The following is a 12,640-nucleotide window of genomic DNA, read 5'->3' on the forward strand; positions in this document are numbered from 1 at the left end:
TGCTAAAGTTTTAGGTTGATGAGTAGAAATGTGGAAACAATAGGCCTGGAACAGTGATTCCAAGGATATCTGGAGGTTTGTAGATAGATATTCTAGGATGGGCTGAAATATGCAAATATCTGTTTCAGATGACTATTTAACAAAGGACATCCACATAAGTGGAGGCTCTGAATAATCATATAGACAAGATGACATATTTTGTGAATGTTAATAAACCCCATTTCTCATCTACCTAGTGTTTGCTCAATGTGGACATAGCAGCAAAAATACAAGCTCTGTATGAACCCAACACATGGAATTCCACTACAAGGATGATCTGGCTTTTGCCACTGTGGATTGCTTAACCTTCCGGGAGCAGACACTGATGCTGAAACGTCAGTTTGATTCCTGACCCTGGGGAATAGCCAACCACATTGTTGGTAGGTTAAAAAATTAGTTACTTTCCATCGTAGAGAGGACAGTGATATTTTCTTACTGAAATTAACATTTATTCCAGTTAAAATTCTACTTCTGTCCTCTCACCACTATCTATAAATTTTGGCATACTTTACTCACCATCATTGATTCTGATGAAGGAAATTATCTCACAGCAAACAAAAGTGCTGCAATGAGCACATGCCCATGAAATTTGAAGGTATTGCCATCAACCCCAAGACTGTAAGCAGCTCACATTGTGAAGACCATATCAATGGCCTATTGAAAACTCAGTTTTGTTTCCATTTGGGAGTCAGCATACTTAAATATAGTGTTTTTTAATATCAGGCATGATTTATGCTTCTAGCCAGTGACCATTATTGCTTTTTCGTGAAAGGAAATATAAAAGGGAAAGGGCAATGGAATACAAAGGAAATATAAAGGGGAAGGGGCAATAGAGAACTTACACATTTATGGCTTTGCTGATAGCAACTTTTCTAAGAAAAACAAGCTGATTTTTTTTTAAAGAAAGTAAAAAGGAGCACATGTAAGAAAATGTAATTGTTGTAAATTGCTTGGCTCTGCAGTGAACAATATTTTTTTTAATGTGAAAAAAGTTAACTTGGTGATTTATTCATCAAAATAAATAAATTAACCAGAAGTATGGGGAGGCAGTGGGAAATTAAAGAAGCAAATTTTAATCCTCTAAAAGGAAGTAAATATATTTCTAAAACTGATAAATCATGAAATAACAATGTAAGCATATTATTTAGAAACACAGAATTAATGCTTAATGAAACACCTGAAGAAATGAATGGTGATATCCTCTTGAAAGCACAATTGGAAGGCAGAAGGGAAAAGGAAGGAACTACTTTTGTATTATAATTAATACTTGTGTTGATTTTAGATCTTTATGTATTTATTCCTTTGATAAGGAATATTATAACTTTAATAGATAATCTGTGTGCTGCAGTTGTCAGGAGGAATTGGTCTTCTTCTAACTCTTCTTTCAGTTCCACTTGTTGATATTTACTGCTAGTTAAACCTATTGTAGACCCTTCATCTATGACTATTAAAAAGTACAGCAGATCAACAGGGTTGGCATCAGTCTTCAGGGGTCAGAAGTGGGCTGGAACTGCACACACAGTGGGGCTCTCACCCCCATTCTTATTCACCTGGACCTCGAAGAAGTCACATCTGAAATCATTAATGTGTGAGCATTAGAAGATTCTGGTCATGAATACAGTCCAGTATTCAAGGACACTGAAATCATGCTCTCCTCTACTGTGATCATCTTTCCTTTTGACTCAAAGGTCAGTCAAATTTTTACATTCCTTTGACAATAGAAATTACAAATCAAATGTGCACACTTGAATATCAGTGACAGTGATCATATGTGGAGTTTGGGGCAGAGAGGCACATTGACCTCAAAAAGACTAAGGGTCCTACTATAACATAATCAGTTCCTTTTACTATTCCTAGAAATGCATCAGTGCTGTGTGGTTTAGCTCAGTCTCTGATCATTCTCACCAGGATCATGACATAAACATAAAACTGGCCTTGATGCCTCCTGTAAGTCTTGCACATTGCTTCCAAAAAGATCTTTTTTTTTAAGGCAAATGACATCATACTTAATCTTTGTTTAAAACCTGAAATCTTTCAGACTGCTTTAAGGATATTGTCCAACTTATTAGCTTGGCCAAAAAACACCTGATACATGAGTATCCTTCTGACTTATCTTCTACCGTTACCCCACCTACATCCAATACTACAGCTTGAGTATTTCTTTTTCTTTCTGGTAGTCAATATTCACACTGAGGCATTTTGTTGGGCAAACCCTCTATTTAGATGTTTCACGCTCTTTGGCTTTTAAGTCTCTGAGTTAGTTCTTAGTTCCTGTTTTATCAGCTTTCCAGAGTGGATGCTCATGATAAAGATTTTGAAAGCAAAGCAACTTTAGGCAACTCTTGTTTTTATATCAAAATATGTAGTCTTGACTTTCCATGCCAGATTCTCCCCTTCATGCCAGATCACATGCTAACAGCCTCTCTTATGTTGATCTCTGTAACTGAGTATCTGTAGCCATCCCTCTTCATGTTTAGTAACCTCATCGCTTCTCACCTTGGTCACTATGTGGCCATAGAGTTATTCTTGATTCTTTCTAATTTTCTGCTCCATAACTATCACTCCAGCTTCATCTTCAATCTTGCAGTTAATTTTCCAGCTATGCTAAATCATTTGTCTTTGCATATGCCGTTTCTCTGCCTACTATACCCTTTTTTTTCACACTCCACTTAGGTAACAGCTGTTCACACTCTAGCACTTCCCTTCTCCCTGATTGCCCGTGATTCAGTTGGGGACCTTTATGATATGTTTCAATATCAGCTAAGACTTCCATTGTAGCAAGATCATATTGTTTTCTTTTCCTTTTTTTTTTCTTTTTTTGATTGACATACATCTACATTTATTAGGAACGCCTAGATCCATAGATTGTCAGTATTTAAAAGAACAAACGAAAAACAACTGAGCTTGATGGGCAGAACACAAGGGGACTAAATGCATACTTTGTTTTTCTGGGTGTTCCCATGTCAAGAAGTCTTATTTTCTCTTTGGCTTAATGAGCAAAAGTTTATTCAAAATTACAGACAACATTTACTTGGTTCCTGTGTTTATAGAAATAGAATCGAGGTTTCTATGCATATATGGAATTTTGAGGAGATGAATATAATGCCACAAGGAACAAGAAGCTTGGAAGATAATTTAATCCAAAGTTTCAACATACCGTTACTTTTGCAACTCTGTATACTCCATAGAGCAGAGTAAAATCCACAGGGCTCCATGAAGCTGGGGAATCCAAGTCAATTTATTGCATTATTTACCTTGATATAGTTGCTACAAAGCAGTGGAAAGCTTTTGAGGTTCTTCAATAACAGAACTCAGTTCAAAATGAAATACTTTCAAGAAACAGTCTTATTTCTTTATAAAATGTAGACCAATAAGCTCAAATTCAGAAAGGTACTCTAAGATAACTGGCTGTGAATTAGGTTATAGAAGTTTCAGGTAATTGTTACGTGAATGTTTTTTCCATTAATCCACTTTAAAATCACTATGATTAAATGATTGTACTATTTCTTTTGGCTGAAAGATACAGAAACAATGATCCAATGATTTGAACCTTTCTCATTTGAGCTCATTATTAACAAACATTCCCAGTGCTATTAGTCAATTAACCCATTATTTAAATACACTCTGACTTTTCAAAACATTTTAAGATATACTGGATCTTGTGCCATCATGAAAATCCTTCTCCTCAAAATTTGTTTGGTGAGTTTTCCCCTGGTTAAAACGTTAGCATTTTGGGAACTGTGAACTTGAGGGAGGGGGTTCAGCGTGTCTGTTGTAGCTCTTACAGAAAGACACTGTCCAGGCACAGCAGGCATGTTGATATGAATGACTGCTTGATTTGAGTTCACAGGGATTCATATTTTTCTTGCTTTTCATTTACATTATTTCATATCCTGAATATTAGAGTTTAGGCTTACACATCCTTCAGTTTCTTAGCACGGCTCGCTTAATCTGAGCTTTTGAACTTCAGATGAACTTGGGCTGAGGTTTCGAATCTGTAATGAAACCTGAAACTAGGCAAGTTTCCCCTAATTTCAGTCTAATTGTTGAAGTCTTCATAACTTCAGGGCATAGGAAGCATGTGTGTGGCACATTTTAGAAATTACTGATTTTTTTTAAAGGCAAGTTCTGCTCTGTGTACAACAACCGGCACCTTGGACAACTGCTCTTCTGCAGTTGCAGGACCGGAAATCCTCAGGAATCCTTCCCCGGCGCCACTGCCTCCCACCCCTGGCCACACGGCATGTGTGATCTTAGTTCCCCGACCAGGGATCGAACCCCCGCCCCCTGCATTGGAAGCACAGAGTCTTAACCACTGGACCACCAGGGAAGTCCCAGGAATTCTTTCTCGTCCCACTTCCCAGGCCCTAGTTTTCCTTGTGTACCTTAGTCCTTAGTTTAGCAAGTTCCTCCTCTAAACTTTTAATGTGTTCCTCCAGCGTGGCCTTGTCTTGCTGGGCTTTCTGACTGGCTTGGCTTCGTGCTTCTTCAATCATCCTTTCATACCACTTTTCCATCTGGGTGGAAACAGCCTCAAAGAAATAGTGGGTGAGCTCCAGAGCTTGGGAGGTGTCTCGAATGTGAGGGGCAGTCTGCTCGCCACCTGCTGCTAGTGGCGGCTGCCCGCAGGTGGTGCTGGGTGCTGGCCTAGGTGCCTCGTCTGCCCACTTTTCCCAGACTTCTTGGTTTGGGTGCCTCTGTCAACACAGGGCCCAGCCTGTGGGTTGCATTTGGCTGCCTCTTTCAAGGGTAACGAAGCTGTCTGGACCTTGACATTCCTCAGTCAGGAGCCTGTACAATCCGAGGAAGACAGCTCCTGCTGGGGTCTGTGGGTGGCTGTGGAGCTGAGGGCCTTTTCCTTGGGCCTGGCCACCTGTGGGGAGCTGTCAGAGGCTGCTACTGGACCTGCAGTCCCCACTGACTGTTCCACACCTGTGGAGGACTCACAAGTGGAGGGTGTGGATTTAGTCTCGGAGGCCCCAGAATTTCCAGAAAGCTTCAGCTCCAGATTCTGAATCTTTAACATGCACCAAGTTTTTAATTCATCCACCAAGGACATCTGCCGTTTCTCTCCCTCGTGCTTCTCTGAGTCCGAGTGCTGCTATAGGCGATTCAGGCACTCCTTCCTCTCTGCTGAGAGTCGCTCGACCATCAGCTGGTCCAGAACCCGCATTTGGTGCTGGGTCTTATTCTCCATGTGTCCCAGCTTCGTGTTCATCTTATCCTGAACCAACACCAGCTCTGCTTTGATCTCCTCCACAGTTGCCTCCAACTGATTCTCCAGCTTGTTGATCAGGGGTTCACATCGAGAGCCGTTTATTGGTGCCTGCATCACTTTGCTGCCCTTGCCCTGGTACAGTGTGTAGAGCTGGTATGCTCTGAACTCATGGGGGATGGGGGTAAACAGTGATGCCCGGGCCTCTTTTTAGGGTCATTGTGAGTGTGCGAGTTCTTCTGCTGTCAGGGCTGCTTGTGTGCTGGTGGGGTGGAGTCAGAAAACGCTGACACATTGGGCCTTGACTTTTTCTGCCTGTTGTCCTTTGCTCTGGGCTCTGGGGAGGCGGACAGGAAATCTCTGGACTCTTCTTTTCTGGGTACAGCCTGTTCACTGCTATGGGTGTCTCCTGCTGAGACACTTCCCTGGGGCACTCTAGTGAGGAGGAGAGCAACTTCTGGATTATTGTGGTAGCAGGCAGTCTCCAGTGGAGTCCGGCCTGCATTATTGACAATGGTCCCATCTGCTCCGGCTTCCACTAAGATTTTAACCACCTTCTTGTGATTTAGGGCAGCAGCAATATAAAGTGCTGTGTCTCCAGCATTGTCCTGGACATCGAGGTCACAGCCAGCCTTCAGCAAGATCTGGACCACAGAAAGACGGCCCTTATTGGCAGCAAGATGCAGGGGGTCCAGCCATGCTTGGTAATGGCTACCTTGGCGCCCTTGTTAATGAGCTGAAACACATTCTCCGCCTGGCCTTTGTACGCAGCTATGAGCAGGCATTCTGAAAGCCTGGCGACCACATCCTGCTGGCTCATGAATTAGGAGAGAAAGACGTTTTCGGGGAAGTGGTAGACAAGTTCCTTTGGCCCAAGGTGATGCCACAGGTCCAGGCAGGTACCCGCGGGTAAAGATTCTCCGATCATTGGAAGGTGTCTTCATCACTATGCCATCTTTGGGGCCTCTGCGATCAGGATGCCTGCGACTCCAAGATCATATTATTTTCTAATATTTGCTTTGTCTCTGGCTCTCATTAGAGTATAAGCTTCTGGGGGATGAGGTGCTAAATGAACATGTGATTTCAAATGAGTAAAAATGCTTGTCAACTTCTTCATCAATCAGCAAATCCATATACAGGCCTCTTTGGCTTATTCCTGAAACCTCAGGGGTGTTTCAGGGATCTAGGGTCTAAAAATCTATAGATCCTCTTCTAAACTTGAGGCCTATTTTAAAGAAAATCATCCTCTAAGGGCCCTATAAACAAACACATTCTCTTGCAAGTTCAGCAGAAAGAAGGATAAGAAAAATATAAAATTACCTGAGGTCATGTCAACTATATTAATATCTAAAGACCAAAGCTCATGTGCAGTTTCTGCCTCAAAGAGTTAGTGCAGATGTGAAAACAGAGAAGTTCTTTAATGTCACCTGAGGGCAAAAGGTAGAGCCAGAATTTAGACCCATTCAGTTGGCTTCAGAGGAATTTGACTAATGTTGAAAGGCATTGAATAATGAGATATTGAATAATATCCTTTGAACTGAGAAGTAACTTGCAGACCAAAAAACGAAGCAGGCAACTCCATAAAGGGCAATTATGAAGTTTATTGTGGGTAACTTACATACAGGCAGGATCAGGCAGACAAGGATCCAGAGGCATTTGCGGCTGCATGCCCATCTGCCAAAAGGAGTGCTGGGGACTGTGAAGAGGCTAAAGCTAAAAATAGAATCTGACTACCAGGGAGAAGTATGTCTGGTACTAAATGGAACTAAATTGGAACTCATGACCAATAACCATCTTCATCAGCAAAAGACATTCTTTCTGTTTTCATATCAGATGAAGGCAAGTGTAAAAGTTGATTGGAAATTTATCTGGTTTGGGGGCATTCTTTGTGAGTAAGTCACCCAGAAAGGGGAGAGTGGTAGGACTGCAAGTCTAAGATGAAGCTGTAAAATGGAGTCAGTGATGGTATGTGCAAGTCAAAACAGCCCTTATACTTTACCTTTTGGCTCACAAATATCCCCAAGAGTACTATAACATAATTATTTATCAACTATGAATGCTCGAAAAAGAGAAGTTAAAATCCTAAGCAGTTTTATCAGAAAAGAGAGGACAGAGGAGGGATAATATTTAGGTCAGACCACCGTCTGAATGCCAGGCTTTTAGGCAAAGGCCACTTCCATCCAGATGTGCACTCTCCTTCCCAGGCTGAACTGGGCCAGACCATGTCTCTAGGTTTGGTTCATGAATAAATCAACTTCTGAGGCAGGGTAGTTTGTTTGCCTTGGCATTCACTACAAAATCCATTTACAGACTAAATCAAGAGACCATTTTCAGGATAAAGGTGTGAATGGATGAATGAGCAGCATTTTTATTTCTGGTCTATTTTATAGTTTCTGTTAACATATAGGGCTTCACCTCCTACAACTCTTCCTGCTGTTCCCTAAAACTGAAATGCCACATTGCCTAGAAGAACGTTGCTGAATAAACATAGTAAAGTTAAAAGGCAGAAAGCTTTACATAATAGTTAATTTTAAATGTTTGGCTGGGACATTTTCTGGAAGGACACATTTCTTTTCAATTATTTATTAGTGAATATTCAATTTTATTATTTTAAGGAAAATGATAATAACTGATAAGGAAGTTTTATTATCGTAACTTACTTTTGAATAAAACTACTACACTATTGTCCCCATTTGGAATAAAACTATGGCTATATGAACAATTGTTACCCTCCTCTCTTTGTATTGCCTTATTTGACACCACTTTGCTCCACACATTTTGGTATTATTTGACAAGATGAAGATTGTTTGATTTTAATAGTTTTGAAATGTGGGAGCTTCATAGCAGGAGTAAAATAATGACTTTTAGATTTTATTACACTCAATAGATTACAATGGTGAAAGAGACTGCATACTTAAAATTCTGGGCTGACTACCACAAACATGAAAACCGAAGCCTGGAGCTCAGTCTCATGGTCAAGACTATTTGATTCATGTTTAGGAATTGCTATCGTTTTTATAATAAGTGAAAAGTAAAAAATTGCGAAGAAAAATGGTTATGAAGAATTAGAATTCATAAAATACTAAATATTTAACTTCTAAGTCCTGTGAATATTCCCTTTTGAAATTAACTAATAAACCGTTACGTTTAGTATTTTATTTGTAAATGGCCCTTGTCTAACTTCTTGGCATCATTCAACTATTGATAATGTATGAGATGGATCATCATACTTACATTATTATTCAGCTCATATTATACACATAAGCAAACTACGGTTTCACCTATTGGTGTTTTGTATTCACTAAGAGTTTGAGTCACTCTGATATCTTGGAACACATTGTTTACATATAGTGTGATAGCGATATTTTTCATATTTATCGCAGGCTCCCCTAAACACATAGAAAGAATTGTGATGGGGTGGTTTGGCTCCTAAATTACGTTAACATTGTCGAATGTAGGACTGTCTAGAGAATTAAAGAAGTGACATGTTTTGTAGATATTAAAATTTTATGCACTGTTTTAACAATTTTTTAACTCTATGAAAAAATGCCTTTAATGAAGACATAAGACTGCAATGACAAAACTATTCTTGAGGGCGATGGAAATATTCAGGTACTTATATAGCCCTTAGTTTAAATTATTTATAAAGCCACTAAAATTTTATTTAGAGCAGAGGTAATTGATTTTATAGGGTAGCCTGTTGACAGTCAAGTGTTATCATTTGTAAACCTAAGGCAAAATTTCACATTAGCAATGTACCATGCCTTTAGGCTAACAATGTTGCCTTTCATAGCACATTTTAATACAAATCAGGTACAGGTAGGCTATCTTTTGTCAGGAAAATAGATCCTATGTATGAAGTCCCGATTATTTATTTTAGTAATGTCAATTTTGTATACCCAAGTTATAAATGACCTTTCATTGAGGGATTAATTATCTTATGCTTTGGCATTTTTGTGTTTGTATCTATTTTCCTGTTACTACTAAATGCTGATGGCTGCCTGCTTTGGTTCAATATTCCTGTAAGAATGTGACAGAGAACAGCCTAGTACAAAGCTAAATGACATATTAGTATCCTGATAAGAATAAGCAGCATATTGGCTAAGGGCTAGGGACACAACAGGATTCTTTGCGATTTGTGGCATTTAGAATATATGAACTATAGTGAAACAGGGACATCTGGTGTAGAAAAGGGATGCAAAACTTAGAGCAGAAACAAGAAAGACCAAGGTGCCTTGAAATTATACTTAGATGCACTTAAGTTTTGTGTATATCACTGCATATAAATTTTGCTCCCAAGAACATTACACTCAATATTATGTATGCATTCTAAAGTATATGGAAATACATGAATACATCAAAATACATACTTCATGTATATGAAAAACATCAAAATATGATGACTGAAGAATGACGGATGTATCACAGTTTGAAGAATGATAGGTGGAGCATGAAGCAAACATATCGGAATCTGACCATTATAGAAGAGGTGGAGGGTATATGGTATATACACTAAGTGATTATTTTAACTTTTCTGTATCTTTGGAAATTTTCATAGTAAAACATGTGGAAAAAATGTAAAGATTACACTTAGGAATAAAACAAATTGTTGAGAATGCAAATATTTAATCAAGAATACTAAAAATAGGTATAACTCGTGTATTCCACAGAAAACCCTTTCTTTCTTTCTTTTTTACATTTTTGAGTGTTTTATTTATATCAAACTGGATAAAATGTGTGTATTTCTCAGACAGAAAAGACATGTCAAGGTAGAAATGAACCTTTCAACTATTCATGGTACACAAGTACACTGGGGAGATTGTAAAAGTGCAGATTCTGATTCAGTAGTACTGGTGGGATTGAATTCCATTTTTTTAACAAGCTCTTTTTTTTTTTTTTTTTTACATCTTTATTGGAGTATAATTGCTTTACAATGGTGTGTTAGTTTCTGCTTTATAACAAAGTGAATCAGTTATACATATACATAGGTTCCCATATCTCTTCCCTCTTGCGTCTCCCTCCCTCCCACCCTCCCTATCCCACTCCTCCAGGCGGTCAAAAAGCACCCAGCTGATCTCCCTGTGCTATGCGGCTGCCTCCCACTAGCTATCTGTCTTACGTTTGGTAGTGCATATATGTCCATGCCCCTGTCTCGCTTTGTCACAGCTTACCCTTCCCCATATCCTCAAGTCCATTCTCTAATAGGTCTGTGTCTTTATTCCTGTCTTACCCTAGGTTCTTCATGACATTTTTTTTTCTGAAATTCCATATATATGTGTTAGCATACGGTATTTGTCTTTCTCTTTCTGACTTACTACACTCTGTATGACAGACTCTAGGTCTATCCACCTCATTACAAATAAGGTGATCTCCGTGTCTTACTCTCCTGCCATATTCCCTTCCATCTTTCTTTTTTAAGATAAAAATTGTTTACTACTTTTTCTTTTCAACATGAATATGTTTTTCTCTTAGCTGTTGTTTTATCTTCTCACATTACTTAGTAAACTAAGATTATGCTGTTATTGCTTATCTGCCATTAATATCCCATGTGCTTTTCTGCATTAAGAGCTAGAATGACTATAAAAGATAGATGAAAAAGCTGTACTTTTTTGTCTATGAGTGGAAAAATATACTTAAATTTGAGAACTCTTTGAGAGTTTAGACTTTACAGTAAATTCTTAAGATGACTTAAGTTGTTCTATATCATGTCAAAGTATAGTTTCTGGAATTACAAGCATCTGGAACTTCAAAGAATGGTTTAATAATGATTTTGTGGCAATATGTTAGACCTTAAATAGCTTTACTTCAAAGCAAATCCTTGCTGAAAAGGCCTAACACTTTATTAAATTTTAATGTAATTCTTAATGCTATTATTTTTTGCTCAAATTTCCATACTTCAGAACAGACATGAGCAAAAGAGTTTGGATTTAGACAGCTTTCTCTGAGTGATTGAAGGAAGTCAGCTTTGTGCTCAGCACACTTAAAACTTTTACACTTCATAATCTTTTAGCATCTTTAATATTTAGACCACATCTAGGGAATCTAATATTCAATCACTGAATTAGATACCCCTTAAATATTTCCTTTGTAACCCTATAATAATTGTGAGAGTAAACATAAATTAATAAAAGTTACTAAAAATAGGATTTGAAATTTCATCTATTTTCCTTTTTAATTGACATTCTTTTTAAGATCACCTGACATTCTTTTTAAGATCATTTTTCCATAATGGAGAAGTCTTTGAAAATATCAGTTTGGATCCTGGTGGTCAAACAGAAAAATGCTTATATTAGTAGAAACAATGATTGAATGTTATATTTTGAAAATATCTAGAAATCAATAAAATTTCTGTGCTTTTATTACCATATTTTACATGATATAATACATAATATAACATGGAGTTCCTCTCATTTATCTAATAATTATTGGCATATAAAATATAAAGTTAGACAACTCTAAATACTTGCCTCAGAAGTTTATGTTCCCTTTGAAAATTTTGGAAATGAATTCTGAGATTCCTCATTTAGATAATGATTTCAATGTAATTATTTACTATTTCAGATTATTGTGAATATTAATTAATATGGAACTTATAAGCACAGATGTAAGTGCATAATTAAAAGTGTAGACTTCAAACCACACTGCTGGATTTAAATATTGGCTTCACCACTTTTCAGCTGTGTGACCTGAACAATTTACTTAATTTCTTTTTTTCTCAATTTTTATAAACTAGGCATGATAATAATAGCACCTACCTCATAGAGTTGTCATAATGATTGAATTAATTAATATATGTGAAACTCCTAGATTAGTACCTGGGAACTGAGCCCTCTATAATTTTGGCATTACATATAACACATTTATATATTATATAATTATGTAAAATATATATAATATTTAGCTGTATGTGTCAATTGTCTGGCACATAATAAGCAGTCAGTATAGTACTATGTTTTTCTTGAGATTATATTTTACAAACTTGAATATTTACCTCTTCATGTCTTTTTTGAGAGCGTTTGAGGGTAGAAAAGATACAAAGTAAAATTAACCCTTGAAAATGTATTAAGTAGTGTTTACTAGTATACTCTACTTTTTCAAGAATGATGACCCTTGGGGTACCATGTGTCTTAAGAGCAATATTTTAATGTATGATACTTATTGAACATGAATAGGGGTAACATATAGTTAAAGAAATGGTATCCCTGAGAAAATAAATATTAAAATGAGCCATATATGAAGAGTAGAAATAAGCTGGGCAAAATATGACAGGGGGATCTTCCTAGCAGAGAGAAGAGCACATATAAATGATCTATGAGTGGATTAGGGAGTCTGTTGGGACTTGGCTGACTTTTTTTTTTTTTTTTTTTTTTTTGGTCCAGGGGCCAT

At 37.6% G+C, this 12,640-nt stretch overlaps 1 pseudogene; it reads right to left on the reverse strand.

Moving 5' to 3' along the window:
• Positions 1-4,389: 4,389 nt before the first annotated feature.
• Positions 4,390-6,074, reverse strand: LOC112415901 (ankyrin repeat domain-containing protein 6 pseudogene; annotated as a pseudogene).
• Between the last annotated feature and the right edge of the window lie 6,566 nt (positions 6,075-12,640).

The sequence above is a fragment of the Neophocaena asiaeorientalis genome, unplaced genomic scaffold, assembly GCF_003031525.2.
Source record: "Neophocaena asiaeorientalis asiaeorientalis breed wild unplaced genomic scaffold, Neophocaena_asiaeorientalis_V1.1 scaffold209, whole genome shotgun sequence".
NCBI lineage: Eukaryota > Metazoa > Chordata > Mammalia > Artiodactyla > Phocoenidae > Neophocaena > Neophocaena asiaeorientalis.